This window comes from Suncus etruscus, chromosome X, assembly GCF_024139225.1.
Source record: "Suncus etruscus isolate mSunEtr1 chromosome X, mSunEtr1.pri.cur, whole genome shotgun sequence".
Classification (NCBI taxonomy): domain Eukaryota; kingdom Metazoa; phylum Chordata; class Mammalia; order Eulipotyphla; family Soricidae; genus Suncus; species Suncus etruscus.
The window spans coordinates 81,852,748-81,858,455 of NC_064868.1; the positions used below are offsets into that span (position 1 = coordinate 81,852,748).

Consider the following 5,708-nt stretch of genomic DNA (forward strand, 5'->3'; position numbering starts at 1 on the left):
GTAACAAAGTAGTAGTTCCAAGCTACGCAGCTGGAGGTCCTACCTCATAAATTAGGGAAATGAATAAATTTTGCTGCAAAAAATGAGAGTAACCGAGGTACTTACTGTGCAGGAAGGAAGGAAGGAAGGAAGGAAGGAAGGAAGGAAGGAAGGAAGGAAGGAAGGAAGGAAGGAAGGAAGGAAGGAAGGAAGGAAGGAAGGAAGGAAGGAAGGAAGGGAGGGAGGGAGGGAGGGAGGGAGGGAGGGAGGGAGGGAAGGAAGGAAGGGAGGGAGGGAGGGAGGGAGGGAGGGAGGGAGGAAGGGAGGAAGGGAGGGAGAGAGGAAGGGAGGGAGGGAGGGAGGAAGGGAGGGAGGGAGGGAGGGAGGAAGGGAGGGAGGAAGGGAGGGAGGGAGGAAGGGAGGAAGGAAGGAAGGAAGGAAGGAAGGGAGGGAGGGAGGGAGGGAGGGAGGGAGGAAGGAAGGAAGGAAGGAAGGAAGGAAGGGAGGGAGGGAGGGAGGGAGGGAGGGAGGGAGGCAGGGAGGGAGGGAGGAAGGGAGGAAGGAAGGAAGGAAGGAAGGAAGGAAGGAAGGAAGGAAGGAAGGAAGGAAGGAAGGAAGGAAGGAAGGAAGGAAGGAAAACTTCATCTTTATGTTCACTCTTGGCATTCTCAATTCAAAATATATTGTCAAATGTGCAATAGTATATACCTCGCTCACTGTGTTATCATACAGACTAATTTCATGGCCTAAAATAACGATTTTTTTCTACTTCTTCATCTTTTTTTCCTAAAAACCATTGATAGTCAATGATCCTTGTATATATCTATATTTTTGCTGTTTTCAGAATGTGGTAAATAGAATTATGTAGTTTTCAGCAGTTTTACCTATGGAACTTTTACTTAATTGTACTTTGATGACTTTATATTGAAAACTTTTCTTTGACTAAAATAATACATTGTATAGGATTACCATGTTTGATTTATTAATTGACTTCTAGAAAGGTATCTTGTTGCTTCCAAGTTTGAAAATTAGGAATACAAGCTCTATACAATTTATGACATTTTCTGAGTGAGTATAATTGTCTCATTTGGATAAATACCAAGGAAAGTAATTGCTGGATCATATTATAAGTCTATGCTTCATTTTGAAAGAAATGCCAAGTCATTTTCCAAAAAGATTATGTTGTATTTTCTTCCTACCATCAGTGAAAATTTTGTTGTTCCAAAACCTTATCAGCTTTTGTTGCTGTCAGTTTATTAGACGATAGTCATTGTTATAGGCATTCAGTGGTTTCTCATTGCGGTTTTAATTAGCAATTTCTTAGGGACATAATTTTTGAGCATCTTGGCATATTTCTATTCTCTCTATTTTCCTTTGGTGATATTATTTTAAGTTACATTATATTTAATAATGTATTGTAGCTATTACTCAATGAATCAAGAGAAAAATATTAATTTAAGGAGTAATATTAGGCTAAAGAGGGAAATTTTATGGCATATTCTGCTCCGGAGTAACCCACATTTTCTTCTGAATACTTCTTTGTTTCTTTATTTTTTTGTGTGTCTGTGTCTGTCTGTCCATCTGTCTCTCTCACACAAACACACACTTAAATTTCCTTCAGTAAAGTCTATCTTGCTTAATGAAATTAAAACTATACCCAGATGTACAGGGATCCTGCACTTGGACCCAGAAGAGCACATATGCCAGGAATTCTGTCCCTCTTTTTCTGGTATGTCAGGGTCTCTAGGCAGACAGCTGACCATAGGCCTCCTGGACTGACCACATAGTCCAGGAGACTGAGATTCCCCCATGCCAGAATGGCCTTTTCACTCCTGTGGTTATTATCTGATGATTTATTTATCTTTTCTTATTAGCTGGGTGCATTTTTTTCTATTTCTTTTTTTTTGGTAGTTACGGCCTAATTTTTTTCTTCCTTTTATTTCTTATCCTTTTTTATCTCAAACGACAACAGAATAGATAATCTACAACAAGCTGTAAAGTGGAGACCAGTTGCACTAGTATTCTGGGGGGAAAGAGAGGGAGATATGAGATACATGCTGGGAACGGAGGTGGAGGGAGGACAGCACTGGGGTGGGAGTGCCCCTCATTCATTGTCACTATGTACCAAAATAATTCTGTGAAAATAATAATAATAATAAATTGTTTTAATTAATATTTAAAAATACTATACCCAGATGTTATAAAAGCATTTCTAAATTTCTCAAAAGATTCAGTGATGAAGCCAGTCACAAAAAAGTGAACTGGATAGCCTGAAAAATTAGTATAGTGGTTAAGGAGCTTGTCTTGAATGTGACTTACCAACTATGATCCCTAGCATTGTATATGGTTCACTCAGTCCTACCATGATTTATCACTAAATCAGGAGCCTAGAGGAAACCCTAAACACTGCCCTGATCTGAGTGACACTCCCCAAACAAAAATAAATAATAACTAAAACTCAATAAATCTTTCAATAAGATAATAAGATATAAAACTAATGTACATAAATTATTAATTTTATGTTAAAACTATGGTAGTTTATAGAGGCAATGCAAGTTACAATAGCAGAAACAATAACATATATCAGAATAAGAAAACATGAACAATATACATATTTTAGATCACTTTAAAACTAATTTACAAAGTTTTATTTCTCATATTACTATGAATTACCATTACAAAATTATTGATGGAGTAGTTTCAGATGTACAATTTTTTTCTTTCTTTTTTGAGGGCATAACACCCAGTGGCACTAGGGGTTTACTCCTTCTCTGCACTCAAAAATCACTCCTGCCAGGATCAGAAAGGACCATATGGGAGGCCTGCATCGACCCTGTGCTAGGCAAACACCCAACCCACTGTGCTATCGCTCCAGTACCCCGGATGTACAATGTTTTAATAACACCAACCTCTTTTTCAGTGTTTACTTCCCACCATCAATATCCCCACTTTTTCTCCTACCAATCCCAGCCTGACTAGATGGAAGGTACTTTTCCCTCCATAATTGTTGTAGTGTACTCTTCTCTGACTTTCCCACTACCAGTGTCAAGCCTCCTGCTGAAAGCAAGCTCTCAAAGTCTTTTTATTTCTATTGTTTGAGAAATTGCTATTGTCCTGAAGTGTTCTGCCTGCCAAACTCTCTCTTTCTAACATGACTCAGCATGATAGTTCCTCCACTTCTTTTGTTAGGCTGATACAGAATCATTCACATAGCCCACCCTCACAGCTTCTATTCAGTAAAGTATTGAAAGTACATACTTTAGATATTAGATACAAAATATTTTAATGACTTACAGATCAAAAAAATAAATTAAAAAATCACTATTTGCAAATAGCATGATACTATATTTAGAAAAGGCCCCGACAAAAAATTTCCTAGAAACAATAGAGTTATACATAAAAGTACCAGGTTACAAAATTATTATGAAAAAGTCTATGAATTTTCTATACAAAAATAATAAAATAACAGAGAACGACATGTTTAAAAATCCCATTCACATTTTTCCCTCAGATAGTCAGCTTTCCAAATATTAGCCAACCAAGTAGACAAGGAGTCTATACAAAAAAGTCATGAAAAATGGCACGAAGAAGTGGAAACACATCACCTTTTCATGGATTAGATAATGGCTTGAGCAGTTTAGTATACACATAGGTTTCGTGTCTCGAGTACTAAACAATGTGTTAATGAGGCCTACCTATGTAGGTAGCTACCCTATATAGTATTGCTGGCTTCATCTTAGGTATCAAAGTTCCTGTCCTAAAGAGAAACTATCAGTGTGGGTTTTATTTGACATAGATTGAATTGACGATAATGAGGAAGAAGAGGGAGAAACAAGAGAGGGGAGAAGGAAAGAAGTAGGGAGAAGAAAAAGAGGAAGAGAGAAAAAGGAGATGTTAATTTGCTAAATGTGTTCGATGAGTAGGTCCTTTAATATAATTCTGTGGTTTGCAGTTGACTGTTTCAGTGATCTGAATGATCATATGCTTCAGGTACTAATAGAGAACATAAACCAGAGAAAAAAGGGTATATTGGAGTGTTTTATCAAGAAAAATATGGAACGCTTCACGAATTTGCATGTCACTCTTGCTCAGGGGCCATGCTAATTTTCTCTGTATTGTTCCAATTTTAGTATATGTGCTGCCGAAGCAAGCACATAGAGAAATACATTGGCAGGACTACCATGCCATTGAAACCATAAATATCTTTAAAGATTCAATTCCATTGGCCAAGCAAGTAGAAGCAAGGAAAAACAGATTAAACTATATTAAATTAAGGATCTTCTGTATCTCAAAGGAAATGACCAGAATAAAAACATAACCACAAACTGGGAGAAATTATTTATTATCACAAACCTAATAAAGAGTTGATATCCAATGTGGATAAGGCCATGGTAAAAACAAAAATAATACATCCAACTCAATCAAAAATAGGGAAAATAGATGAACAGAAATTACCTAAAAGAAGAAATACAAATAGCCAGAAGTAACATCAAAATGCTCTGTATCGGGCCTGGAGAGATAGCACAGCGGTGTTTGCCTTGCAGACAGCCGATTCAGGACCTAAGGTGGTTGGTTCGAATCCCGGTGTCCCATATGGTCCCCCGTGCCTGCCAGGAGCTATTTCTGAGCAGACAGCCAGGAGTAACCCCTGAGCACCGCCGGGTGTGGCCCAAAAACCAAAAAAAAATGCTCTGTATCATCAGATTAGGCATTACTAATCATCAGGGAGGTGCAAACCAACAAACAATGCGATATTACTACACAGCAGAGACACTGACGCACACATCACATACAACAACTATTGTTGGCATGGATGCTGGGAAAATGATACTATCATTTACTCCTGGTGAGAATGTTTACTGCTCCAACCTTCTTGGAAATTAATACATGCATTACTCAGAAAACTCAATATTAATTTTCCATATGACACAGCAATTACAATCTTTGTACTGAACCCCAAGAGCCCAAAAACACAATGCAGAAAATACCTCGGAATTCTTTTGTTCATTGAAATACTATTCATAATAGCCAAAACTTGGGGCATTTTTGGGGGTGCCTAAAAAGAAATGACTGGATAAAGAAATGCTGTACATAATAGACACAAAGTAAAGTTTGATCAGTACAAAGATGCCTTGTTAATGCATAGCGTAATCAGCATTATAAAGAACTCCAGTATCTCTAAAGTTTTATAGATCATAATTTATAAACTTCCAGTTCGGGAGATCTGGAATGTCAACATTCAATTCTTGGCTAACCAGTCCTGCAGTTCATTGCAAGGTTCCAACTCATTTAATAATGTTAGCATAACACTCATTGCAAAACCTAAAAAAATGTAAATGAAAAATAATACATAATATCATACAACTGGGGCCGGAGAGATAGCATGGAGGTAAGGCGTTTGCCTTACATGCAGAAGTTAGTGGTTCGAAATCTGGCAATCTATATGGTGTCCTGAGCCAAGAGCTGGGTGTGACCCAAAAATTAAAGTAAAATAAAATATAATACCATCCAACTAAAGTTGCAAATATAGGCATAAGTAAATCAAGCTCAGAATTATACTAATAATTATACAAATTATACAAATAATTATAATGATCATATATTATTATATAATTATACTAAAATGAACATATATTTATAAATGATCAAGTAAGACTAATGTGCAGAAGTTTCATCTACAAATGATAAACAAAAAATTAAAGTTGTATTCATTCCTAATGATGAGATAT

General features: G+C 37.0%; 1 non-coding gene across 1 annotated transcript; it reads right to left on the bottom strand.

Annotated features, from left to right (window-relative positions):
* Positions 1-4,026: 4,026 nt before the first annotated feature.
* Positions 4,027-4,133, bottom strand: LOC126000237 (U6 spliceosomal RNA). Its single transcript, XR_007492593.1, has one exon. It is a non-coding gene; the product is annotated as a U6 spliceosomal RNA (small nuclear RNA).
* Positions 4,134-5,708: the final 1,575 nt, after the last annotated feature.